Source organism: Anomaloglossus baeobatrachus, unplaced genomic scaffold (assembly GCF_048569485.1).
Source record: "Anomaloglossus baeobatrachus isolate aAnoBae1 unplaced genomic scaffold, aAnoBae1.hap1 Scaffold_3077, whole genome shotgun sequence".
NCBI classification, from domain to species: domain Eukaryota; kingdom Metazoa; phylum Chordata; class Amphibia; order Anura; family Aromobatidae; genus Anomaloglossus; species Anomaloglossus baeobatrachus.
The window spans coordinates 1-26,156 of NW_027442493.1; the positions used below are offsets into that span (position 1 = coordinate 1).

At 46.3% G+C, this 26,156-nt stretch overlaps 17 non-coding genes across 17 annotated transcripts; all 17 read left to right on the forward strand.

Annotated features, from left to right (window-relative positions):
• The first annotated feature begins 233 nt into the window (after positions 1 to 233).
• On the forward strand, positions 234 to 424 carry LOC142268674 (U2 spliceosomal RNA). The gene has a single exon (XR_012734312.1). It is a non-coding gene; the product is annotated as a U2 spliceosomal RNA (small nuclear RNA).
• Positions 425 to 1,811: 1,387 nt separating this feature from the next.
• Positions 1,812 to 2,002, forward strand: LOC142268699 (U2 spliceosomal RNA). The gene has a single exon (XR_012734327.1). It is a non-coding gene; the product is annotated as a U2 spliceosomal RNA (small nuclear RNA).
• A 1,387-nt stretch (positions 2,003 to 3,389) lies between these two features.
• LOC142268711 (U2 spliceosomal RNA) lies at positions 3,390 to 3,580 on the forward strand. The gene has a single exon (XR_012734338.1). It is a non-coding gene; the product is annotated as a U2 spliceosomal RNA (small nuclear RNA).
• Positions 3,581 to 4,967: 1,387 nt separating this feature from the next.
• On the forward strand, positions 4,968 to 5,158 carry LOC142268723 (U2 spliceosomal RNA). The gene has a single exon (XR_012734349.1). It is a non-coding gene; the product is annotated as a U2 spliceosomal RNA (small nuclear RNA).
• A 1,387-nt stretch (positions 5,159 to 6,545) lies between these two features.
• On the forward strand, positions 6,546 to 6,736 carry LOC142268736 (U2 spliceosomal RNA). The gene has a single exon (XR_012734360.1). It is a non-coding gene; the product is annotated as a U2 spliceosomal RNA (small nuclear RNA).
• Positions 6,737 to 8,123: 1,387 nt separating this feature from the next.
• Positions 8,124 to 8,314, forward strand: LOC142268681 (U2 spliceosomal RNA). The gene has a single exon (XR_012734315.1). It is a non-coding gene; the product is annotated as a U2 spliceosomal RNA (small nuclear RNA).
• Positions 8,315 to 9,701: 1,387 nt separating this feature from the next.
• LOC142268689 (U2 spliceosomal RNA) lies at positions 9,702 to 9,892 on the forward strand. Its single transcript, XR_012734318.1, has one exon. It is a non-coding gene; the product is annotated as a U2 spliceosomal RNA (small nuclear RNA).
• A 1,387-nt stretch (positions 9,893 to 11,279) lies between these two features.
• Positions 11,280 to 11,470, forward strand: LOC142268690 (U2 spliceosomal RNA). The gene has a single exon (XR_012734319.1). It is a non-coding gene; the product is annotated as a U2 spliceosomal RNA (small nuclear RNA).
• A 1,388-nt stretch (positions 11,471 to 12,858) lies between these two features.
• Positions 12,859 to 13,049, forward strand: LOC142268692 (U2 spliceosomal RNA). Its single transcript, XR_012734320.1, has one exon. It is a non-coding gene; the product is annotated as a U2 spliceosomal RNA (small nuclear RNA).
• A 1,387-nt stretch (positions 13,050 to 14,436) lies between these two features.
• LOC142268693 (U2 spliceosomal RNA) lies at positions 14,437 to 14,627 on the forward strand. The gene has a single exon (XR_012734321.1). It is a non-coding gene; the product is annotated as a U2 spliceosomal RNA (small nuclear RNA).
• Positions 14,628 to 16,013: 1,386 nt separating this feature from the next.
• Positions 16,014 to 16,204, forward strand: LOC142268694 (U2 spliceosomal RNA). Its single transcript, XR_012734322.1, has one exon. It is a non-coding gene; the product is annotated as a U2 spliceosomal RNA (small nuclear RNA).
• Positions 16,205 to 17,591: 1,387 nt separating this feature from the next.
• Positions 17,592 to 17,782, forward strand: LOC142268695 (U2 spliceosomal RNA). The gene has a single exon (XR_012734323.1). It is a non-coding gene; the product is annotated as a U2 spliceosomal RNA (small nuclear RNA).
• Positions 17,783 to 19,169: 1,387 nt separating this feature from the next.
• Positions 19,170 to 19,360, forward strand: LOC142268696 (U2 spliceosomal RNA). Its single transcript, XR_012734324.1, has one exon. It is a non-coding gene; the product is annotated as a U2 spliceosomal RNA (small nuclear RNA).
• Positions 19,361 to 20,747: 1,387 nt separating this feature from the next.
• On the forward strand, positions 20,748 to 20,938 carry LOC142268697 (U2 spliceosomal RNA). The gene has a single exon (XR_012734325.1). It is a non-coding gene; the product is annotated as a U2 spliceosomal RNA (small nuclear RNA).
• A 1,387-nt stretch (positions 20,939 to 22,325) lies between these two features.
• LOC142268698 (U2 spliceosomal RNA) lies at positions 22,326 to 22,516 on the forward strand. Its single transcript, XR_012734326.1, has one exon. It is a non-coding gene; the product is annotated as a U2 spliceosomal RNA (small nuclear RNA).
• A 1,387-nt stretch (positions 22,517 to 23,903) lies between these two features.
• LOC142268700 (U2 spliceosomal RNA) lies at positions 23,904 to 24,094 on the forward strand. Its single transcript, XR_012734328.1, has one exon. It is a non-coding gene; the product is annotated as a U2 spliceosomal RNA (small nuclear RNA).
• A 1,387-nt stretch (positions 24,095 to 25,481) lies between these two features.
• On the forward strand, positions 25,482 to 25,672 carry LOC142268701 (U2 spliceosomal RNA). The gene has a single exon (XR_012734329.1). It is a non-coding gene; the product is annotated as a U2 spliceosomal RNA (small nuclear RNA).
• The last annotated feature ends 484 nt before the right edge of the window (positions 25,673 to 26,156 follow it).

Below are 26,156 nucleotides of genomic sequence, written 5' to 3' on the forward strand. Positions count from 1 at the left end.
AGGGGAGTTGCTTGCGCCCTAAAGGAGGAGTTATTCAGATTCATTGCAGTGGGCGGCGGCTGCAAAACGCACCATTCTTCTTGTTTTGGCTCTGCAAAGCAGCCTTTTCAAGGGTTGGCTTGGGTGACAAAATGTCTTGTGTAGGCGTGGGTTTGTCTCCCTCTCGCTCTCTCTCCCTAAGATGTGTCCGGCATAGGCCAGGGTGCCACTCGAGGCCCAAACCAATTCTGGTTATCGCTTCTCGGCCTTTTGGCTAAGATCAAGTGTAGTATCTGTTCTTATCAGTTTAATATCTGATACGTCCCCTATCTGGGGACCATATATTAAATGGATTTTTAGAACAGGGAGATGGAAAAAGAGCTTGCTCTGTCCACTCCACGCATTGACCTGGTATTGCAGTACCTCCAGGAACGGTGCACCCCTTCTTAACCCAGTTTCCAAAAGCAGAACTCAATTCACCTGATTCATATTAGCCCGATTTAATGAATTGGAAGAAAGCATACGTCTTCATATGCACCTCAATTTGGCCCATTCACTTTTCACACTTCCTCCTTTTGTTTTTTATCTTTCACACTTTTGACTTTCTTTATTCATCCAAATAGCAAACTCATCACCACTCAACCTGACCAACTCGGCTATGTCCCCGTGCTGCAGTTCTCTGTCTTATCTAGATCATTTGCAATTGAATGGAATAGATCCCTTTTGGACAAAGTGGATTCACCTGCTGCTGCAGTGACCACAGGTGTGATAACATCTAGAATTGGCATCTGGTGCGATCTCTCCGCTTCCACTCCAAAGAAAGTTACCTGTTTATTCCTATCATGCATTGGTTTTTGGGGTTTTCTTTGAGTAATGATGATCTCTTTAGTAGTCTGTTGGCGCCCTCTCCTGGAGGAATAGTTTGCTTGCTCTTGGACATTCTAAAAGAGAGGTCATGATAGACATTGAGCTTCTGAGCTCAATTGGGGACAGTCATGGGTGATGAATGTTTGCAACCTACTGCGAAGCCTCATACCGCAATATAAGGAACGTCAAATACTAAGAAAGGGCGGCCTATGAAAGAATTACTACTTTCAATAAGTACACTTAAACGGCTAATTGGGAATAGAAAAACTGTAAAAAGCCCTCTGAGAAAGCCCCCCTCTAACCTTTGATAGTAAGCTTTTCTGTAGTCTGCCTGTTGATGTATTTTCCGTTTGAACTGTGCACAACATGAAGAGACGGAACACTGGCGGCTTGTCACAATGCCCCCCGATGACATCACAATAGCGCTGCTGCCTAGAAAACAAGCTGCGCAGAAGAAGTTGTTCTTTGGGTGGGAGGGTGGGCTAGTGGAAGGAGGGGGCAATCTCTTTTTTTCCCGGGTGGTAGGGGGATGACAGGAGAAGGGAAGCGGGTGGTGAGAAAGGTACAGAGGGCAGGGTTTGGGGGCTGGGAAGGAAAGGGAAAAGATTAGGGTTTGGGGATGATGAAAGGGCTTTCTACGGGTAAGGATGGCAAAGGGTGGCAGTGACGGAAAGTCAGGCAACCTGTCCTGTCCGTCTTTTTGTATCGTGAATTGGAAAGACTGCAAGGGGGAGGGGAGTTGCTTGCGCCCTAAAGGAGGAGTTATTCAGATTCATTGCAGTGGGCGGCGGCTGCAAAACGCACCATTCTTCTTGTTTTGGCTCTGCAAAGCAGCCTTTTCAAGGGTTGGCTTGGGTGACAAAATGTCTTGTGTAGGCGTGGGTTTGTCTCCCTCTCGCTCTCTCTCCCTAAGATGTGTCCGGCATAGGCCAGGGTGCCACTCGAGGCCCAAACCAATTCTGGTTATCGCTTCTCGGCCTTTTGGCTAAGATCAAGTGTAGTATCTGTTCTTATCAGTTTAATATCTGATACGTCCCCTATCTGGGGACCATATATTAAATGGATTTTTAGAACAGGGAGATGGAAAAAGAGCTTGCTCTGTCCACTCCACGCATTGACCTGGTATTGCAGTACCTCCAGGAACGGTGCACCCCTTCTTAACCCAGTTTCCAAAAGCAGAACTCAATTCACCTGATTCATATTAGCCCGATTTAATGAATTGGAAGAAAGCATACGTCTTCATATGCACCTCAATTTGGCCCATTCACTTTTCACACTTCCTCCTTTTGTTTTTTATCTTTCACACTTTTGACTTTCTTTATTCATCCAAATAGCAAACTCATCACCACTCAACCTGACCAACTCGGCTATGTCCCCGTGCTGCAGTTCTCTGTCTTATCTAGATCATTTGCAATTGAATGGAATAGATCCCTTTTGGACAAAGTGGATTCACCTGCTGCTGCAGTGACCACAGGTGTGATAACATCTAGAATTGGCATCTGGTGCGATCTCTCCGCTTCCACTCCAAAGAAAGTTACCTGTTTATTCCTATCATGCATTGGTTTTTGGGGTTTTCTTTGAGTAATGATGATCTCTTTAGTAGTCTGTTGGCGCCCTCTCCTGGAGGAATAGTTTGCTTGCTCTTGGACATTCTAAAAGAGAGGTCATGATAGACATTGAGCTTCTGAGCTCAATTGGGGACAGTCATGGGTGATGAATGTTTGCAACCTACTGCGAAGCCTCATACCGCAATATAAGGAACGTCAAATACTAAGAAAGGGCGGCCTATGAAAGAATTACTACTTTCAATAAGTACACTTAAACGGCTAATTGGGAATAGAAAAACTGTAAAAAGCCCTCTGAGAAAGCCCCCCTCTAACCTTTGATAGTAAGCTTTTCTGTAGTCTGCCTGTTGATGTATTTTCCGTTTGAACTGTGCACAACATGAAGAGACGGAACACTGGCGGCTTGTCACAATGCCCCCCGATGACATCACAATAGCGCTGCTGCCTAGAAAACAAGCTGCGCAGAAGAAGTTGTTCTTTGGGTGGGAGGGTGGGCTAGTGGAAGGAGGGGGCAATCTCTTTTTTTCCCGGGTGGTAGGGGGATGACAGGAGAAGGGAAGCGGGTGGTGAGAAAGGTACAGAGGGCAGGGTTTGGGGGCTGGGAAGGAAAGGGAAAAGATTAGGGTTTGGGGATGATGAAAGGGCTTTCTACGGGTAAGGATGGCAAAGGGTGGCAGTGACGGAAAGTCAGGCAACCTGTCCTGTCCGTCTTTTTGTATCGTGAATTGGAAAGACTGCAAGGGGGAGGGGAGTTGCTTGCGCCCTAAAGGAGGAGTTATTCAGATTCATTGCAGTGGGCGGCGGCTGCAAAACGCACCATTCTTCTTGTTTTGGCTCTGCAAAGCAGCCTTTTCAAGGGTTGGCTTGGGTGACAAAATGTCTTGTGTAGGCGTGGGTTTGTCTCCCTCTCGCTCTCTCTCCCTAAGATGTGTCCGGCATAGGCCAGGGTGCCACTCGAGGCCCAAACCAATTCTGGTTATCGCTTCTCGGCCTTTTGGCTAAGATCAAGTGTAGTATCTGTTCTTATCAGTTTAATATCTGATACGTCCCCTATCTGGGGACCATATATTAAATGGATTTTTAGAACAGGGAGATGGAAAAAGAGCTTGCTCTGTCCACTCCACGCATTGACCTGGTATTGCAGTACCTCCAGGAACGGTGCACCCCTTCTTAACCCAGTTTCCAAAAGCAGAACTCAATTCACCTGATTCATATTAGCCCGATTTAATGAATTGGAAGAAAGCATACGTCTTCATATGCACCTCAATTTGGCCCATTCACTTTTCACACTTCCTCCTTTTGTTTTTTATCTTTCACACTTTTGACTTTCTTTATTCATCCAAATAGCAAACTCATCACCACTCAACCTGACCAACTCGGCTATGTCCCCGTGCTGCAGTTCTCTGTCTTATCTAGATCATTTGCAATTGAATGGAATAGATCCCTTTTGGACAAAGTGGATTCACCTGCTGCTGCAGTGACCACAGGTGTGATAACATCTAGAATTGGCATCTGGTGCGATCTCTCCGCTTCCACTCCAAAGAAAGTTACCTGTTTATTCCTATCATGCATTGGTTTTTGGGGTTTTCTTTGAGTAATGATGATCTCTTTAGTAGTCTGTTGGCGCCCTCTCCTGGAGGAATAGTTTGCTTGCTCTTGGACATTCTAAAAGAGAGGTCATGATAGACATTGAGCTTCTGAGCTCAATTGGGGACAGTCATGGGTGATGAATGTTTGCAACCTACTGCGAAGCCTCATACCGCAATATAAGGAACGTCAAATACTAAGAAAGGGCGGCCTATGAAAGAATTACTACTTTCAATAAGTACACTTAAACGGCTAATTGGGAATAGAAAAACTGTAAAAAGCCCTCTGAGAAAGCCCCCCTCTAACCTTTGATAGTAAGCTTTTCTGTAGTCTGCCTGTTGATGTATTTTCCGTTTGAACTGTGCACAACATGAAGAGACGGAACACTGGCGGCTTGTCACAATGCCCCCCGATGACATCACAATAGCGCTGCTGCCTAGAAAACAAGCTGCGCAGAAGAAGTTGTTCTTTGGGTGGGAGGGTGGGCTAGTGGAAGGAGGGGGCAATCTCTTTTTTTCCCGGGTGGTAGGGGGATGACAGGAGAAGGGAAGCGGGTGGTGAGAAAGGTACAGAGGGCAGGGTTTGGGGGCTGGGAAGGAAAGGGAAAAGATTAGGGTTTGGGGATGATGAAAGGGCTTTCTACGGGTAAGGATGGCAAAGGGTGGCAGTGACGGAAAGTCAGGCAACCTGTCCTGTCCGTCTTTTTGTATCGTGAATTGGAAAGACTGCAAGGGGGAGGGGAGTTGCTTGCGCCCTAAAGGAGGAGTTATTCAGATTCATTGCAGTGGGCGGCGGCTGCAAAACGCACCATTCTTCTTGTTTTGGCTCTGCAAAGCAGCCTTTTCAAGGGTTGGCTTGGGTGACAAAATGTCTTGTGTAGGCGTGGGTTTGTCTCCCTCTCGCTCTCTCTCCCTAAGATGTGTCCGGCATAGGCCAGGGTGCCACTCGAGGCCCAAACCAATTCTGGTTATCGCTTCTCGGCCTTTTGGCTAAGATCAAGTGTAGTATCTGTTCTTATCAGTTTAATATCTGATACGTCCCCTATCTGGGGACCATATATTAAATGGATTTTTAGAACAGGGAGATGGAAAAAGAGCTTGCTCTGTCCACTCCACGCATTGACCTGGTATTGCAGTACCTCCAGGAACGGTGCACCCCTTCTTAACCCAGTTTCCAAAAGCAGAACTCAATTCACCTGATTCATATTAGCCCGATTTAATGAATTGGAAGAAAGCATACGTCTTCATATGCACCTCAATTTGGCCCATTCACTTTTCACACTTCCTCCTTTTGTTTTTTATCTTTCACACTTTTGACTTTCTTTATTCATCCAAATAGCAAACTCATCACCACTCAACCTGACCAACTCGGCTATGTCCCCGTGCTGCAGTTCTCTGTCTTATCTAGATCATTTGCAATTGAATGGAATAGATCCCTTTTGGACAAAGTGGATTCACCTGCTGCTGCAGTGACCACAGGTGTGATAACATCTAGAATTGGCATCTGGTGCGATCTCTCCGCTTCCACTCCAAAGAAAGTTACCTGTTTATTCCTATCATGCATTGGTTTTTGGGGTTTTCTTTGAGTAATGATGATCTCTTTAGTAGTCTGTTGGCGCCCTCTCCTGGAGGAATAGTTTGCTTGCTCTTGGACATTCTAAAAGAGAGGTCATGATAGACATTGAGCTTCTGAGCTCAATTGGGGACAGTCATGGGTGATGAATGTTTGCAACCTACTGCGAAGCCTCATACCGCAATATAAGGAACGTCAAATACTAAGAAAGGGCGGCCTATGAAAGAATTACTACTTTCAATAAGTACACTTAAACGGCTAATTGGGAATAGAAAAACTGTAAAAAGCCCTCTGAGAAAGCCCCCCTCTAACCTTTGATAGTAAGCTTTTCTGTAGTCTGCCTGTTGATGTATTTTCCGTTTGAACTGTGCACAACATGAAGAGACGGAACACTGGCGGCTTGTCACAATGCCCCCCGATGACATCACAATAGCGCTGCTGCCTAGAAAACAAGCTGCGCAGAAGAAGTTGTTCTTTGGGTGGGAGGGTGGGCTAGTGGAAGGAGGGGGCAATCTCTTTTTTTCCCGGGTGGTAGGGGGATGACAGGAGAAGGGAAGCGGGTGGTGAGAAAGGTACAGAGGGCAGGGTTTGGGGGCTGGGAAGGAAAGGGAAAAGATTAGGGTTTGGGGATGATGAAAGGGCTTTCTACGGGTAAGGATGGCAAAGGGTGGCAGTGACGGAAAGTCAGGCAACCTGTCCTGTCCGTCTTTTTGTATCGTGAATTGGAAAGACTGCAAGGGGGAGGGGAGTTGCTTGCGCCCTAAAGGAGGAGTTATTCAGATTCATTGCAGTGGGCGGCGGCTGCAAAACGCACCATTCTTCTTGTTTTGGCTCTGCAAAGCAGCCTTTTCAAGGGTTGGCTTGGGTGACAAAATGTCTTGTGTAGGCGTGGGTTTGTCTCCCTCTCGCTCTCTCTCCCTAAGATGTGTCCGGCATAGGCCAGGGTGCCACTCGAGGCCCAAACCAATTCTGGTTATCGCTTCTCGGCCTTTTGGCTAAGATCAAGTGTAGTATCTGTTCTTATCAGTTTAATATCTGATACGTCCCCTATCTGGGGACCATATATTAAATGGATTTTTAGAACAGGGAGATGGAAAAAGAGCTTGCTCTGTCCACTCCACGCATTGACCTGGTATTGCAGTACCTCCAGGAACGGTGCACCCCTTCTTAACCCAGTTTCCAAAAGCAGAACTCAATTCACCTGATTCATATTAGCCCGATTTAATGAATTGGAAGAAAGCATACGTCTTCATATGCACCTCAATTTGGCCCATTCACTTTTCACACTTCCTCCTTTTGTTTTTTATCTTTCACACTTTTGACTTTCTTTATTCATCCAAATAGCAAACTCATCACCACTCAACCTGACCAACTCGGCTATGTCCCCGTGCTGCAGTTCTCTGTCTTATCTAGATCATTTGCAATTGAATGGAATAGATCCCTTTTGGACAAAGTGGATTCACCTGCTGCTGCAGTGACCACAGGTGTGATAACATCTAGAATTGGCATCTGGTGCGATCTCTCCGCTTCCACTCCAAAGAAAGTTACCTGTTTATTCCTATCATGCATTGGTTTTTGGGGTTTTCTTTGAGTAATGATGATCTCTTTAGTAGTCTGTTGGCGCCCTCTCCTGGAGGAATAGTTTGCTTGCTCTTGGACATTCTAAAAGAGAGGTCATGATAGACATTGAGCTTCTGAGCTCAATTGGGGACAGTCATGGGTGATGAATGTTTGCAACCTACTGCGAAGCCTCATACCGCAATATAAGGAACGTCAAATACTAAGAAAGGGCGGCCTATGAAAGAATTACTACTTTCAATAAGTACACTTAAACGGCTAATTGGGAATAGAAAAACTGTAAAAAGCCCTCTGAGAAAGCCCCCCTCTAACCTTTGATAGTAAGCTTTTCTGTAGTCTGCCTGTTGATGTATTTTCCGTTTGAACTGTGCACAACATGAAGAGACGGAACACTGGCGGCTTGTCACAATGCCCCCCGATGACATCACAATAGCGCTGCTGCCTAGAAAACAAGCTGCGCAGAAGAAGTTGTTCTTTGGGTGGGAGGGTGGGCTAGTGGAAGGAGGGGGCAATCTCTTTTTTTCCCGGGTGGTAGGGGGATGACAGGAGAAGGGAAGCGGGTGGTGAGAAAGGTACAGAGGGCAGGGTTTGGGGGCTGGGAAGGAAAGGGAAAAGATTAGGGTTTGGGGATGATGAAAGGGCTTTCTACGGGTAAGGATGGCAAAGGGTGGCAGTGACGGAAAGTCAGGCAACCTGTCCTGTCCGTCTTTTTGTATCGTGAATTGGAAAGACTGCAAGGGGGAGGGGAGTTGCTTGCGCCCTAAAGGAGGAGTTATTCAGATTCATTGCAGTGGGCGGCGGCTGCAAAACGCACCATTCTTCTTGTTTTGGCTCTGCAAAGCAGCCTTTTCAAGGGTTGGCTTGGGTGACAAAATGTCTTGTGTAGGCGTGGGTTTGTCTCCCTCTCGCTCTCTCTCCCTAAGATGTGTCCGGCATAGGCCAGGGTGCCACTCGAGGCCCAAACCAATTCTGGTTATCGCTTCTCGGCCTTTTGGCTAAGATCAAGTGTAGTATCTGTTCTTATCAGTTTAATATCTGATACGTCCCCTATCTGGGGACCATATATTAAATGGATTTTTAGAACAGGGAGATGGAAAAAGAGCTTGCTCTGTCCACTCCACGCATTGACCTGGTATTGCAGTACCTCCAGGAACGGTGCACCCCTTCTTAACCCAGTTTCCAAAAGCAGAACTCAATTCACCTGATTCATATTAGCCCGATTTAATGAATTGGAAGAAAGCATACGTCTTCATATGCACCTCAATTTGGCCCATTCACTTTTCACACTTCCTCCTTTTGTTTTTTATCTTTCACACTTTTGACTTTCTTTATTCATCCAAATAGCAAACTCATCACCACTCAACCTGACCAACTCGGCTATGTCCCCGTGCTGCAGTTCTCTGTCTTATCTAGATCATTTGCAATTGAATGGAATAGATCCCTTTTGGACAAAGTGGATTCACCTGCTGCTGCAGTGACCACAGGTGTGATAACATCTAGAATTGGCATCTGGTGCGATCTCTCCGCTTCCACTCCAAAGAAAGTTACCTGTTTATTCCTATCATGCATTGGTTTTTGGGGTTTTCTTTGAGTAATGATGATCTCTTTAGTAGTCTGTTGGCGCCCTCTCCTGGAGGAATAGTTTGCTTGCTCTTGGACATTCTAAAAGAGAGGTCATGATAGACATTGAGCTTCTGAGCTCAATTGGGGACAGTCATGGGTGATGAATGTTTGCAACCTACTGCGAAGCCTCATACCGCAATATAAGGAACGTCAAATACTAAGAAAGGGCGGCCTATGAAAGAATTACTACTTTCAATAAGTACACTTAAACGGCTAATTGGGAATAGAAAAACTGTAAAAAGCCCTCTGAGAAAGCCCCCCTCTAACCTTTGATAGTAAGCTTTTCTGTAGTCTGCCTGTTGATGTATTTTCCGTTTGAACTGTGCACAACATGAAGAGACGGAACACTGGCGGCTTGTCACAATGCCCCCCGATGACATCACAATAGCGCTGCTGCCTAGAAAACAAGCTGCGCAGAAGAAGTTGTTCTTTGGGTGGGAGGGTGGGCTAGTGGAAGGAGGGGGCAATCTCTTTTTTTCCCGGGTGGTAGGGGGATGACAGGAGAAGGGAAGCGGGTGGTGAGAAAGGTACAGAGGGCAGGGTTTGGGGGCTGGGAAGGAAAGGGAAAAGATTAGGGTTTGGGGATGATGAAAGGGCTTTCTACGGGTAAGGATGGCAAAGGGTGGCAGTGACGGAAAGTCAGGCAACCTGTCCTGTCCGTCTTTTTGTATCGTGAATTGGAAAGACTGCAAGGGGGAGGGGAGTTGCTTGCGCCCTAAAGGAGGAGTTATTCAGATTCATTGCAGTGGGCGGCGGCTGCAAAACGCACCATTCTTCTTGTTTTGGCTCTGCAAAGCAGCCTTTTCAAGGGTTGGCTTGGGTGACAAAATGTCTTGTGTAGGCGTGGGTTTGTCTCCCTCTCGCTCTCTCTCCCTAAGATGTGTCCGGCATAGGCCAGGGTGCCACTCGAGGCCCAAACCAATTCTGGTTATCGCTTCTCGGCCTTTTGGCTAAGATCAAGTGTAGTATCTGTTCTTATCAGTTTAATATCTGATACGTCCCCTATCTGGGGACCATATATTAAATGGATTTTTAGAACAGGGAGATGGAAAAAGAGCTTGCTCTGTCCACTCCACGCATTGACCTGGTATTGCAGTACCTCCAGGAACGGTGCACCCCTTCTTAACCCAGTTTCCAAAAGCAGAACTCAATTCACCTGATTCATATTAGCCCGATTTAATGAATTGGAAGAAAGCATACGTCTTCATATGCACCTCAATTTGGCCCATTCACTTTTCACACTTCCTCCTTTTGTTTTTTATCTTTCACACTTTTGACTTTCTTTATTCATCCAAATAGCAAACTCATCACCACTCAACCTGACCAACTCGGCTATGTCCCCGTGCTGCAGTTCTCTGTCTTATCTAGATCATTTGCAATTGAATGGAATAGATCCCTTTTGGACAAAGTGGATTCACCTGCTGCTGCAGTGACCACAGGTGTGATAACATCTAGAATTGGCATCTGGTGCGATCTCTCCGCTTCCACTCCAAAGAAAGTTACCTGTTTATTCCTATCATGCATTGGTTTTTGGGGTTTTCTTTGAGTAATGATGATCTCTTTAGTAGTCTGTTGGCGCCCTCTCCTGGAGGAATAGTTTGCTTGCTCTTGGACATTCTAAAAGAGAGGTCATGATAGACATTGAGCTTCTGAGCTCAATTGGGGACAGTCATGGGTGATGAATGTTTGCAACCTACTGCGAAGCCTCATACCGCAATATAAGGAACGTCAAATACTAAGAAAGGGCGGCCTATGAAAGAATTACTACTTTCAATAAGTACACTTAAACGGCTAATTGGGAATAGAAAAACTGTAAAAAGCCCTCTGAGAAAGCCCCCCTCTAACCTTTGATAGTAAGCTTTTCTGTAGTCTGCCTGTTGATGTATTTTCCGTTTGAACTGTGCACAACATGAAGAGACGGAACACTGGCGGCTTGTCACAATGCCCCCCGATGACATCACAATAGCGCTGCTGCCTAGAAAACAAGCTGCGCAGAAGAAGTTGTTCTTTGGGTGGGAGGGTGGGCTAGTGGAAGGAGGGGGCAATCTCTTTTTTTCCCGGGTGGTAGGGGGATGACAGGAGAAGGGAAGCGGGTGGTGAGAAAGGTACAGAGGGCAGGGTTTGGGGGCTGGGAAGGAAAGGGAAAAGATTAGGGTTTGGGGATGATGAAAGGGCTTTCTACGGGTAAGGATGGCAAAGGGTGGCAGTGACGGAAAGTCAGGCAACCTGTCCTGTCCGTCTTTTTGTATCGTGAATTGGAAAGACTGCAAGGGGGAGGGGAGTTGCTTGCGCCCTAAAGGAGGAGTTATTCAGATTCATTGCAGTGGGCGGCGGCTGCAAAACGCACCATTCTTCTTGTTTTGGCTCTGCAAAGCAGCCTTTTCAAGGGTTGGCTTGGGTGACAAAATGTCTTGTGTAGGCGTGGGTTTGTCTCCCTCTCGCTCTCTCTCCCTAAGATGTGTCCGGCATAGGCCAGGGTGCCACTCGAGGCCCAAACCAATTCTGGTTATCGCTTCTCGGCCTTTTGGCTAAGATCAAGTGTAGTATCTGTTCTTATCAGTTTAATATCTGATACGTCCCCTATCTGGGGACCATATATTAAATGGATTTTTAGAACAGGGAGATGGAAAAAGAGCTTGCTCTGTCCACTCCACGCATTGACCTGGTATTGCAGTACCTCCAGGAACGGTGCACCCCTTCTTAACCCAGTTTCCAAAAGCAGAACTCAATTCACCTGATTCATATTAGCCCGATTTAATGAATTGGAAGAAAGCATACGTCTTCATATGCACCTCAATTTGGCCCATTCACTTTTCACACTTCCTCCTTTTGTTTTTTATCTTTCACACTTTTGACTTTCTTTATTCATCCAAATAGCAAACTCATCACCACTCAACCTGACCAACTCGGCTATGTCCCCGTGCTGCAGTTCTCTGTCTTATCTAGATCATTTGCAATTGAATGGAATAGATCCCTTTTGGACAAAGTGGATTCACCTGCTGCTGCAGTGACCACAGGTGTGATAACATCTAGAACTTGGCATCTGGTGCGATCTCTCCGCTTCCACTCCAAAGAAAGTTACCTGTTTATTCCTATCATGCATTGGTTTTTGGGGTTTTCTTTGAGTAATGATGATCTCTTTAGTAGTCTGTTGGCGCCCTCTCCTGGAGGAATAGTTTGCTTGCTCTTGGACATTCTAAAAGAGAGGTCATGATAGACATTGAGCTTCTGAGCTCAATTGGGGACAGTCATGGGTGATGAATGTTTGCAACCTACTGCGAAGCCTCATACCGCAATATAAGGAACGTCAAATACTAAGAAAGGGCGGCCTATGAAAGAATTACTACTTTCAATAAGTACACTTAAACGGCTAATTGGGAATAGAAAAACTGTAAAAAGCCCTCTGAGAAAGCCCCCCTCTAACCTTTGATAGTAAGCTTTTCTGTAGTCTGCCTGTTGATGTATTTTCCGTTTGAACTGTGCACAACATGAAGAGACGGAACACTGGCGGCTTGTCACAATGCCCCCCGATGACATCACAATAGCGCTGCTGCCTAGAAAACAAGCTGCGCAGAAGAAGTTGTTCTTTGGGTGGGAGGGTGGGCTAGTGGAAGGAGGGGGCAATCTCTTTTTTTCCCGGGTGGTAGGGGGATGACAGGAGAAGGGAAGCGGGTGGTGAGAAAGGTACAGAGGGCAGGGTTTGGGGGCTGGGAAGGAAAGGGAAAAGATTAGGGTTTGGGGATGATGAAAGGGCTTTCTACGGGTAAGGATGGCAAAGGGTGGCAGTGACGGAAAGTCAGGCAACCTGTCCTGTCCGTCTTTTTGTATCGTGAATTGGAAAGACTGCAAGGGGGAGGGGAGTTGCTTGCGCCCTAAAGGAGGAGTTATTCAGATTCATTGCAGTGGGCGGCGGCTGCAAAACGCACCATTCTTCTTGTTTTGGCTCTGCAAAGCAGCCTTTTCAAGGGTTGGCTTGGGTGACAAAATGTCTTGTGTAGGCGTGGGTTTGTCTCCCTCTCGCTCTCTCTCCCTAAGATGTGTCCGGCATAGGCCAGGGTGCCACTCGAGGCCCAAACCAATTCTGGTTATCGCTTCTCGGCCTTTTGGCTAAGATCAAGTGTAGTATCTGTTCTTATCAGTTTAATATCTGATACGTCCCCTATCTGGGGACCATATATTAAATGGATTTTTAGAACAGGGAGATGGAAAAAGAGCTTGCTCTGTCCACTCCACGCATTGACCTGGTATTGCAGTACCTCCAGGAACGGTGCACCCCTTCTTAACCCAGTTTCCAAAAGCAGAACTCAATTCACCTGATTCATATTAGCCCGATTTAATGAATTGGAAGAAAGCATACGTCTTCATATGCACCTCAATTTGGCCCATTCACTTTTCACACTTCCTCCTTTTGTTTTTTATCTTTCACACTTTTGACTTTCTTTATTCATCCAAATAGCAAACTCATCACCACTCAACCTGACCAACTCGGCTATGTCCCCGTGCTGCAGTTCTCTGTCTTATCTAGATCATTTGCAATTGAATGGAATAGATCCCTTTTGGACAAAGTGGATTCACCTGCTGCTGCAGTGACCACAGGTGTGATAACATCTAGAATTGGCATCTGGTGCGATCTCTCCGCTTCCACTCCAAAGAAAGTTACCTGTTTATTCCTATCATGCATTGGTTTTTGGGGTTTTCTTTGAGTAATGATGATCTCTTTAGTAGTCTGTTGGCGCCCTCTCCTGGAGGAATAGTTTGCTTGCTCTTGGACATTCTAAAAGAGAGGTCATGATAGACATTGAGCTTCTGAGCTCAATTGGGGACAGTCATGGGTGATGAATGTTTGCAACCTACTGCGAAGCCTCATACCGCAATATAAGGAACGTCAAATACTAAGAAAGGGCGGCCTATGAAAGAATTACTACTTTCAATAAGTACACTTAAACGGCTAATTGGGAATAGAAAAACTGTAAAAAGCCCTCTGAGAAAGCCCCCCTCTAACCTTTGATAGTAAGCTTTTCTGTAGTCTGCCTGTTGATGTATTTTCCGTTTGAACTGTGCACAACATGAAGAGACGGAACACTGGCGGCTTGTCACAATGCCCCCCGATGACATCACAATAGCGCTGCTGCCTAGAAAACAAGCTGCGCAGAAGAAGTTGTTCTTTGGGTGGGAGGGTGGGCTAGTGGAAGGAGGGGGCAATCTCTTTTTTTCCCGGGTGGTAGGGGGATGACAGGAGAAGGGAAGCGGGTGGTGAGAAAGGTACAGAGGGCAGGGTTTGGGGGCTGGGAAGGAAAGGGAAAAGATTAGGGTTTGGGGATGATGAAAGGGCTTTCTACGGGTAAGGATGGCAAAGGGTGGCAGTGACGGAAAGTCAGGCAACCTGTCCTGTCCGTCTTTTGGTATCGTGAATTGGAAAGACTGCAAGGGGGAGGGGAGTTGCTTGCGCCCTAAAGGAGGAGTTATTCAGATTCATTGCAGTGGGCGGCGGCTGCAAAACGCACCATTCTTCTTGTTTTGGCTCTGCAAAGCAGCCTTTTCAAGGGTTGGCTTGGGTGACAAAATGTCTTGTGTAGGCGTGGGTTTGTCTCCCTCTCGCTCTCTCTCCCTAAGATGTGTCCGGCATAGGCCAGGGTGCCACTCGAGGCCCAAACCAATTCTGGTTATCGCTTCTCGGCCTTTTGGCTAAGATCAAGTGTAGTATCTGTTCTTATCAGTTTAATATCTGATACGTCCCCTATCTGGGGACCATATATTAAATGGATTTTTAGAACAGGGAGATGGAAAAAGAGCTTGCTCTGTCCACTCCACGCATTGACCTGGTATTGCAGTACCTCCAGGAACGGTGCACCCCTTCTTAACCCAGTTTCCAAAAGCAGAACTCAATTCACCTGATTCATATTAGCCCGATTTAATGAATTGGAAGAAAGCATACGTCTTCATATGCACCTCAATTTGGCCCATTCACTTTTCACACTTCCTCCTTTTGTTTTTTATCTTTCACACTTTTGACTTTCTTTATTCATCCAAATAGCAAACTCATCACCACTCAACCTGACCAACTCGGCTATGTCCCCGTGCTGCAGTTCTCTGTCTTATCTAGATCATTTGCAATTGAATGGAATAGATCCCTTTTGGACAAAGTGGATTCACCTGCTGCTGCAGTGACCACAGGTGTGATAACATCTAGAATTGGCATCTGGTGCGATCTCTCCGCTTCCACTCCAAAGAAAGTTACCTGTTTATTCCTATCATGCATTGGTTTTTGGGGTTTTCTTTGAGTAATGATGATCTCTTTAGTAGTCTGTTGGCGCCCTCTCCTGGAGGAATAGTTTGCTTGCTCTTGGACATTCTAAAAGAGAGGTCATGATAGACATTGAGCTTCTGAGCTCAATTGGGGACAGTCATGGGTGATGAATGTTTGCAACCTACTGCGAAGCCTCATACCGCAATATAAGGAACGTCAAATACTAAGAAAGGGCGGCCTATGAAAGAATTACTACTTTCAATAAGTACACTTAAACGGCTAATTGGGAATAGAAAAACTGTAAAAAGCCCTCTGAGAAAGCCCCCCTCTAACCTTTGATAGTAAGCTTTTCTGTAGTCTGCCTGTTGATGTATTTTCCGTTTGAACTGTGCACAACATGAAGAGACGGAACACTGGCGGCTTGTCACAATGCCCCCCGATGACATCACAATAGCGCTGCTGCCTAGAAAACAAGCTGCGCAGAAGAAGTTGTTCTTTGGGTGGGAGGGTGGGCTAGTGGAAGGAGGGGGCAATCTCTTTTTTTCCCGGGTGGGTAGGGGGATGACAGGAGAAGGGAAGCGGGGTGGTGAGAAAGGTACAGAGGGCAGGGTTTGGGGGCTGGGAAGGAAAGGGAAAAGATTAGGGTTTGGGGATGATGAAAGGGCTTTCTACGGGTAAGGATGGCAAAGGGTGGCAGTGACGGAAAGTCAGGCAACCTGTCCTGTCCGTCTTTTTGTATCGATTGGAAAGACTGCAAGGGGGAGGGGAGTTGCTTGCGCCCTAAAGGAGGAGTTATTCAGATTCATTGCAGTGGGCGGCGGCTGCAAAACGCACCATTCTTCTTGTTTTGGCTCTGCAAAGCAGCCTTTTCAAGGGTTGGCTTGGGTGACAAAATGTCTTGTGTAGGCGTGGGTTTGTCTCCCTCTCGCTCTCTCTCCCTAAGATGTGTCCGGCATAGGCCAGGGTGCCACTCGAGGCCCAAACCAATTCTGGTTATCGCTTCTCGGCCTTTTGGCTAAGATCAAGTGTAGTATCTGTTCTTATCAGTTTAATATCTGATACGTCCCCTATCTGGGGACCATATATTAAATGGATTTTTAGAACAGGGAGATGGAAAAAGAGCTTGCTCTGTCCACTCCACGCATTGACCTGGTATTGCAGTACCTCCAGGAACGGTGCACCCCTTCTTAACCCAGTTTCCAAAAGCAGAACTCAATTCACCTGATTCATATTAGCCCGATTTAATGAATTGGAAGAAAGCATACGTCTTCATATGCACCTCAATTTGGCCCATTCACTTTTCACACTTCCTCCTTTTGTTTTTTATCTTTCACACTTTTGACTTTCTTTATTCATCCAAATAGCAAACTCATCACCACTCAACCTGACCAACTCGGCTATGTCCCCGTGCTGCAGTTCTCTGTCTTATCTAGATCATTTGCAATTGAATGGAATAGATCCCTTTTGGACAAAGTGGATTCACCTGCTGCTGCAGTGACCACAGGTGTGATAACATCTAGAATTGGCATCTGGTGCGATCTCTCCGCTTCCACTCCAAAGAAAGTTACCTGTTTATTCCTATCATGCATTGGTTTTTGGGGTTTTCTTTGAGTAATGATGATCTCTTTAGTAGTCTGTTGGCGCCCTCTCCTGGAGGAATAGTTTGCTTGCTCTTGGACATTCTAAAAGAGAGGTCATGATAGACATTGAGCTTCTGAGCTCAATTGGGGACAGTCATGGGTGATGAATGTTTGCAACCTACTGCGAAGCCTCATACCGCAATATAAGGAACGTCAAATACTAAGAAAGGGCGGCCTATGAAAGAATTACTACTTTCAATAAGTACACTTAAACGGCTAATTGGGAATAGAAAAACTGTAAAAAGCCCTCTGAGAAAGCCCCCCTCTAACCTTTGATAGTAAGCTTTTCTGTAGTCTGCCTGTTGATGTATTTTCCGTTTGAACTGTGCACAACATGAAGAGACGGAACACTGGCGGCTTGTCACAATGCCCCCCGATGACATCACAATAGCGCTGCTGCCTAGAAAACAAGCTGCGCAGAAGAAGTTGTTCTTTGGGTGGGAGGGTGGGCTAGTGGAAGGAGGGGGCAATCTCTTTTTTTCCCGGGTGGTAGGGGGATGACAGGAGAAGGGAAGCGGGTGGTGAGAAAGGTACAGAGGGCAGGGTTTGGGGGCTGGGAAGGAAAGGGAAAAGATTAGGGTTTGGGGATGATGAAAGGGCTTTCTACGGGTAAGGATGGCAAAGGGTGGCAGTGACGGAAAGTCAGGCAACCTGTCCTGTCCGTCTTTTTGTATCGTGAATTGGAAAGACTGCAAGGGGGAGGGGAGTTGCTTGCGCCCTAAAGGAGGAGTTATTCAGATTCATTGCAGTGGGCGGCGGCTGCAAAACGCACCATTCTTCTTGTTTTGGCTCTGCAAAGCAGCCTTTTCAAGGGTTGGCTTGGGTGACAAAATGTCTTGTGTAGGCGTGGGTTTGTCTCCCTCTCGCTCTCTCTCCCTAAGATGTGTCCGGCATAGGCCAGGGTGCCACTCGAGGCCCAAACCAATTCTGGTTATCGCTTCTCGGCCTTTTGGCTAAGATCAAGTGTAGTATCTGTTCTTATCAGTTTAATATCTGATACGTCCCCTATCTGGGGACCATATATTAAATGGATTTTTAGAACAGGGAGATGGAAAAAGAGCTTGCTCTGTCCACTCCACGCATTGACCTGGTATTGCAGTACCTCCAGGAACGGTGCACCCCTTCTTAACCCAGTTTCCAAAAGCAGAACTCAATTCACCTGATTCATATTAGCCCGATTTAATGAATTGGAAGAAAGCATACGTCTTCATATGCACCTCAATTTGGCCCATTCACTTTTCACACTTCCTCCTTTTGTTTTTTATCTTTCACACTTTTGACTTTCTTTATTCATCCAAATAGCAAACTCATCACCACTCAACCTGACCAACTCGGCTATGTCCCCGTGCTGCAGTTCTCTGTCTTATCTAGATCATTTGCAATTGAATGGAATAGATCCCTTTTGGACAAAGTGGATTCACCTGCTGCTGCAGTGACCACAGGTGTGATAACATCTAGAATTGGCATCTGGTGCGATCTCTCCGCTTCCACTCCAAAGAAAGTTACCTGTTTATTCCTATCATGCATTGGTTTTTGGGGTTTTCTTTGAGTAATGATGATCTCTTTAGTAGTCTGTTGGCGCCCTCTCCTGGAGGAATAGTTTGCTTGCTCTTGGACATTCTAAAAGAGAGGTCATGATAGACATTGAGCTTCTGAGCTCAATTGGGGACAGTCATGGGTGATGAATGTTTGCAACCTACTGCGAAGCCTCATACCGCAATATAAGGAACGTCAAATACTAAGAAAGGGCGGCCTATGAAAGAATTACTACTTTCAATAAGTACACTTAAACGGCTAATTGGGAATAGAAAAACTGTAAAAAGCCCTCTGAGAAAGCCCCCCTCTAACCTTTGATAGTAAGCTTTTCTGTAGTCTGCCTGTTGATGTATTTTCCGTTTGAACTGTGCACAACATGAAGAGACGGAACACTGGCGGCTTGTCACAATGCCCCCCGATGACATCACAATAGCGCTGCTGCCTAGAAAACAAGCTGCGCAGAAGAAGTTGTTCTTTGGGTGGGAGGGTGGGCTAGTGGAAGGAGGGGGCAATCTCTTTTTTTCCCGGGTGGTAGGGGGATGACAGGAGAAGGGAAGCGGGTGGTGAGAAAGGTACAGAGGGCAGGGTTTGGGGGCTGGGAAGGAAAGGGAAAAGATTAGGGTTTGGGGATGATGAAAGGGCTTTCTACGGGTAAGGATGGCAAAGGGTGGCAGTGACGGAAAGTCAGGCAACCTGTCCTGTCCGTCTTTTTGTATCGTGAATTGGAAAGACTGCAAGGGGGAGGGGAGTTGCTTGCGCCCTAAAGGAGGAGTTATTCAGATTCATTGCAGTGGGCGGCGGCTGCAAAACGCACCATTCTTCTTGTTTTGGCTCTGCAAAGCAGCCTTTTCAAGGGTTGGCTTGGGTGACAAAATGTCTTGTGTAGGCGTGGGTTTGTCTCCCTCTCGCTCTCTCTCCCTAAGATGTGTCCGGCATAGGCCAGGGTGCCACTCGAGGCCCAAACCAATTCTGGTTATCGCTTCTCGGCCTTTTGGCTAAGATCAAGTGTAGTATCTGTTCTTATCAGTTTAATATCTGATACGTCCCCTATCTGGGGACCATATATTAAATGGATTTTTAGAACAGGGAGATGGAAAAAGAGCTTGCTCTGTCCACTCCACGCATTGACCTGGTATTGCAGTACCTCCAGGAACGGTGCACCCCTTCTTAACCCAGTTTCCAAAAGCAGAACTCAATTCACCTGATTCATATTAGCCCGATTTAATGAATTGGAAGAAAGCATACGTCTTCATATGCACCTCAATTTGGCCCATTCACTTTTCACACTTCCTCCTTTTGTTTTTTATCTTTCACACTTTTGACTTTCTTTATTCATCCAAATAGCAAACTCATCACCACTCAACCTGACCAACTCGGCTATGTCCCCGTGCTGCAGTTCTCTGTCTTATCTAGATCATTTGCAATTGAATGGAATAGATCCCTTTTGGACAAAGTGGATTCACCTGCTGCTGCAGTGACCACAGGTGTGATAACATCTAGAATTGGCATCTGGTGCGATCTCTCCGCTTCCACTCCAAAGAAAGTTACCTGTTTATTCCTATCATGCATTGGTTTTTGGGGTTTTCTTTGAGTAATGATGATCTCTTTAGTAGTCTGTTGGCGCCCTCTCCTGGAGGAATAGTTTGCTTGCTCTTGGACATTCTAAAAGAGAGGTCATGATAGACATTGAGCTTCTGAGCTCAATTGGGGACAGTCATGGGTGATGAATGTTTGCAACCTACTGCGAAGCCTCATACCGCAATATAAGGAACGTCAAATACTAAGAAAGGGCGGCCTATGAAAGAATTACTACTTTCAATAAGTACACTTAAACGGCTAATTGGGAATAGAAAAACTGTAAAAAGCCCTCTGAGAAAGCCCCCCTCTAACCTTTGATAGTAAGCTTTTCTGTAGTCTGCCTGTTGATGTATTTTCCGTTTGAACTGTGCACAACATGAAGAGACGGAACACTGGCGGCTTGTCACAATGCCCCCCGATGACATCACAATAGCGCTGCTGCCTAGAAAACAAGCTGCGCAGAAGAAGTTGTTCTTTGGGTGGGAGGGTGGGCTAGTGGAAGGAGGGGGCAATCTCTTTTTTTCCCGGGTGGTAGGGGGATGACAGGAGAAGGGAAGCGGGTGGTGAGAAAGGTACAGAGGGCAGGGTTTGGGGGCTGGGAAGGAAAGGGAAAAGATTAGGGTTTGGGGATGATGAAAGGGCTTTCTACGGGTAAGGATGGCAAAGGGTGGCAGTGACGGAAAGTCAGGCAACCTGTCCTGTCCGTCTTTTTGTATCGTGAATTGGAAAGACTGCAAGGGGGAGGGGAGTTGCTTGCGCCCTAAAGGAGGAGTTATTCAGATTCATTGCAGTGGGCGGCGGCTGCAAAACGCACCATTCTTCTTGTTTTGGCTCTGCAAAGCAGCCTTTTCAAGGGTTGGCTTGGGTGACAAAATGTCTTGTGTAGGCGTGGGTTTGTCTCCCTCTCGCTCTCTCTCCCTAAGATGTGTCCGGCATAGGCCAGGGTGCCACTCGAGGCCCAAACCAATTCTGGTTATCGCTTCTCGGCCTTTTGGCTAAGATCAAGTGTAGTATCTGTTCTTATCAGTTTAATATCTGATACGTCCCCTATCTGGGGACCATATATTAAATGGATTTTTAGAACAGGGAGATGGAAAAAGAGCTTGCTCTGTCCACTCCACGCATTGACCTGGTATTGCAGTACCTCCAGGAACGGTGCACCCCTTCTTAACCCAGTTTCCAAAAGCAGAACTCAATTCACCTGATTCATATTAGCCCGATTTAATGAATTGGAAGAAAGCATACGTCTTCATATGCACCTCAATTTGGCCCATTCACTTTTCACACTTCCTCCTTTTGTTTTTTATCTTTCACACTTTTGACTTTCTTTATTCATCCAAATAGCAAACTCATCACCACTCAACCTGACCAACTCGGCTATGTCCCCGTGCTGCAGTTCTCTGTCTTATCTAGATCATTTGCAATTGAATGGAATAGATCCCTTTTGGACAAAGTGGATTCACCTGCTGCTGCAGTGACCACAGGTGTGATAACATCTAGAATTGGCATCTGGTGCGATCTCTCCGCTTCCACTCCAAAGAAAGTTACCTGTTTATTCCTATCATGCATTGGTTTTTGGGGTTTTCTTTGAGTAATGATGATCTCTTTAGTAGTCTGTTGGCGCCCTCTCCTGGAGGAATAGTTTGCTTGCTCTTGGACATTCTAAAAGAGAGGTCATGATAGACATTGAGCTTCTGAGCTCAATTGGGGACAGTCATGGGTGATGAATGTTTGCAACCTACTGCGAAGCCTCATACCGCAATATAAGGAACGTCAAATACTAAGAAAGGGCGGCCTATGAAAGAATTACTACTTTCAATAAGTACACTTAAACGGCTAATTGGGAATAGAAAAACTGTAAAAAGCCCTCTGAGAAAGCCCCCCTCTAACCTTTGATAGTAAGCTTTTCTGTAGTCTGCCTGTTGATGTATTTTCCGTTTGAACTGTGCACAACATGAAGAGACGGAACACTGGCGGCTTGTCACAATGCCCCCCGATGACATCACAATAGCGCTGCTGCCTAGAAAACAAGCTGCGCAGAAGAAGTTGTTCTTTGGGTGGGAGGGTGGGCTAGTGGAAGGAGGGGGCAATCTCTTTTTTTCCCGGGTGGTAGGGGGATGACAGGAGAAGGGAAGCGGGTGGTGAGAAAGGTACAGAGGGCAGGGTTTGGGGGCTGGGAAGGAAAGGGAAAAGATTAGGGTTTGGGGATGATGAAAGGGCTTTCTACGGGTAAGGATGGCAAAGGGTGGCAGTGACGGAAAGTCAGGCAACCTGTCCTGTCCGTCTTTTTGTATCGTGAATTGGAAAGACTGCAAGGGGGAGGGGAGTTGCTTGCGCCCTAAAGGAGGAGTTATTCAGATTCATTGCAGTGGGCGGCGGCTGCAAAACGCACCATTCTTCTTGTTTTGGCTCTGCAAAGCAGCCTTTTCAAGGGTTGGCTTGGGTGACAAAATGTCTTGTGTAGGCGTGGGTTTGTCTCCCTCTCGCTCTCTCTCCCTAAGATGTGTCCGGCATAGGCCAGGGTGCCACTCGAGGCCCAAACCAATTCTGGTTATCGCTTCTCGGCCTTTTGGCTAAGATCAAGTGTAGTATCTGTTCTTATCAGTTTAATATCTGATACGTCCCCTATCTGGGGACCATATATTAAATGGATTTTTAGAACAGGGAGATGGAAAAAGAGCTTGCTCTGTCCACTCCACGCATTGACCTGGTATTGCAGTACCTCCAGGAACGGTGCACCCCTTCTTAACCCAGTTTCCAAAAGCAGAACTCAATTCACCTGATTCATATTAGCCCGATTTAATGAATTGGAAGAAAGCATACGTCTTCATATGCACCTCAATTTGGCCCATTCACTTTTCACACTTCCTCCTTTTGTTTTTTATCTTTCACACTTTTGACTTTCTTTATTCATCCAAATAGCAAACTCATCACCACTCAACCTGACCAACTCGGCTATGTCCCCGTGCTGCAGTTCTCTGTCTTATCTAGATCATTTGCAATTGAATGGAATAGATCCCTTTTGGACAAAGTGGATTCACCTGCTGCTGCAGTGACCACAGGTGTGATAACATCTAGAATTGGCATCTGGTGCGATCTCTCCGCTTCCACTCCAAAGAAAGTTACCTGTTTATTCCTATCATGCATTGGTTTTTGGGGTTTTCTTTGAGTAATGATGATCTCTTTAGTAGTCTGTTGGCGCCCTCTCCTGGAGGAATAGTTTGCTTGCTCTTGGACATTCTAAAAGAGAGGTCATGATAGACATTGAGCTTCTGAGCTCAATTGGGGACAGTCATGGGTGATGAATGTTTGCAACCTACTGCGAAGCCTCATACCGCAATATAAGGAACGTCAAATACTAAGAAAGGGCGGCCTATGAAAGAATTACTACTTTCAATAAGTACACTTAAACGGCTAATTGGGAATAGAAAAACTGTAAAAAGCCCTCTGAGAAAGCCCCCCTCTAACCTTTGATAGTAAGCTTTTCTGTAGTCTGCCTGTTGATGTATTTTCCGTTTGAACTGTGCACAACATGAAGAGACGGAACACTGGCGGCTTGTCACAATGCCCCCCGATGACATCACAATAGCGCTGCTGCCTAGAAAACAAGCTGCGCAGAAGAAGTTGTTCTTTGGGTGGGAGGGTGGGCTAGTGGAAGGAGGGGGCAATCTCTTTTTTTCCCGGGTGGTAGGGGGATGACAGGAGAAGGGAAGCGGGTGGTGAGAAAGGTACAGAGGGCAGGGTTTGGGGGCTGGGAAGGAAAGGGAAAAGATTAGGGTTTGGGGATGATGAAAGGGCTTTCTACGGGTAAGGATGGCAAAGGGTGGCAGTGACGGAAAGTCAGGCAACCTGTCCTGTCCGTCTTTTTGTATCGTGAATTGGAAAGACTGCAAGGGGGAGGGGAGTTGCTTGCGCCCTAAAGGAGGAGTTATTCAGATTCATTGCAGTGGGCGGCGGCTGCAAAACGCACCATTCTTCTTGTTTTGGCTCTGCAAAGCAGCCTTTTCAAGGGTTGGCTTGGGTGACAAAATGTCTTGTGTAGGCGTGGGTTTGTCTCCCTCTCGCTCTCTCTCCCTAAGATGTGTCCGGCATAGGCCAGGGTGCCACTCGAGGCCCAAACCAATTCTGGTTATCGCTTCTCGGCCTTTTGGCTAAGATCAAGTGTAGTATCTGTTCTTATCAGTTTAATATCTGATACGTCCCCTATCTGGGGACCATATATTAAATGGATTTTTAGAACAGGGAGATGGAAAAAGAGCTTGCTCTGTCCACTCCACGCATTGACCTGGTATTGCAGTACCTCCAGGAACGGTGCACCCCTTCTTAACCCAGTTTCCAAAAGCAGAACTCAATTCACCTGATTCATATTAGCCCGATTTAATGAATTGGAAGAAAGCATACGTCTTCATATGCACCTCAATTTGGCCCATTCACTTTTCACACTTCCTCCTTTTGTTTTTTATCTTTCACACTTTTGACTTTCTTTATTCATCCAAATAGCAAACTCATCACCACTCAACCTGACCAACTCGGCTATGTCCCCGTGCTGCAGTTCTCTGTCTTATCTAGATCATTTGCAATTGAATGGAATAGATCCCTTTTGGACAAAGTGGATTCACCTGCTGCTGCAGTGACCACAGGTGTGATAACATCTAGAATTGGCATCTGGTGCGATCTCTCCGCTTCCACTCCAAAGAAAGTTACCTGTTTATTCCTATCATGCATTGGTTTTTGGGGTTTTCTTTGAGTAATGATGATCTCTTTAGTAGTCTGTTGGCGCCCTCTCCTGGAGGAATAGTTTGCTTGCTCTTGGACATTCTAAAAGAGAGGTCATGATAGACATTGAGCTTCTGAGCTCAATTGGGGACAGTCATGGGTGATGAATGTTTGCAACCTACTGCGAAGCCTCATACCGCAATATAAGGAACGTCAAATACTAAGAAAGGGCGGCCTATGAAAGAATTACTACTTTCAATAAGTACACTTAAACGGCTAATTGGGAATAGAAAAACTGTAAAAAGCCCTCTGAGAAAGCCCCCCTCTAACCTTTGATAGTAAGCTTTTCTGTAGTCTGCCTGTTGATGTATTTTCCGTTTGAACTGTGCACAACATGAAGAGACGGAACACTGGCGGCTTGTCACAATGCCCCCCGATGACATCACAATAGCGCTGCTGCCTAGAAAACAAGCTGCGCAGAAGAAGTTGTTCTTTGGGTGGGAGGGTGGGCTAGTGGAAGGAGGGGGCAATCTCTTTTTTTCCCGGGTGGTAGGGGGATGACAGGAGAAGGGAAGCGGGTGGTGAGAAAGGTACAGAGGGCAGGGTTTGGGGGCTGGGAAGGAAAGGGAAAAGATTAGGGTTTGGGGATGATGAAAGGGCTTTCTACGGGTAAGGATGGCAAAGGGTGGCAGTGACGGAAAGTCAGGCAACCTGTCCTGTCCGTCTTTTTGTATCGTGAATTGGAAAGACTGCAAGGGGGAGGGGAGTTGCTTGCGCCCTAAAGGAGGAGTTATTCAGATTCATTGCAGTGGGCGGCGGCTGCAAAACGCACCATTCTTCTTGTTTTGGCTCTGCAAAGCAGCCTTTTCAAGGGTTGGCTTGGGTGACAAAATGTCTTGTGTAGGCGTGGGTTTGTCTCCCTCTCGCTCTCTCTCCCTAAGATGTGTCCGGCATAGGCCAGGGTGCCACTCGAGGCCCAAACCAATTCTGGTTATCGCTTCTCGGCCTTTTGGCTAAGATCAAGTGTAGTATCTGTTCTTATCAGTTTAATATCTGATACGTCCCCTATCTGGGGACCATATATTAAATGGATTTTTAGAACAGGGAGATGGAAAAAGAGCTTGCTCTGTCCACTCCACGCATTGACCTGGTATTGCAGTACCTCCAGGAACGGTGCACCCCTTCTTAACCCAGTTTCCAAAAGCAGAACTCAATTCACCTGATTCATATTAGCCCGATTTAATGAATTGGAAGAAAGCATACGTCTTCATATGCACCTCAATTTGGCCCATTCACTTTTCACACTTCCTCCTTTTGTTTTTTATCTTTCACACTTTTGACTTTCTTTATTCATCCAAATAGCAAACTCATCACCACTCAACCTGACCAACTCGGCTATGTCCCCGTGCTGCAGTTCTCTGTCTTATCTAGATCATTTGCAATTGAATGGAATAGATCCCTTTTGGACAAAGTGGATTCACCTGCTGCTGCAGTGACCACAGGTGTGATAACATCTAGAATTGGCATCTGGTGCGATCTCTCCGCTTCCACTCCAAAGAAAGTTACCTGTTTATTCCTATCATGCATTGGTTTTTGGGGTTTTCTTTGAGTAATGATGATCTCTTTAGTAGTCTGTTGGCGCCCTCTCCTGGAGGAATAGTTTGCTTG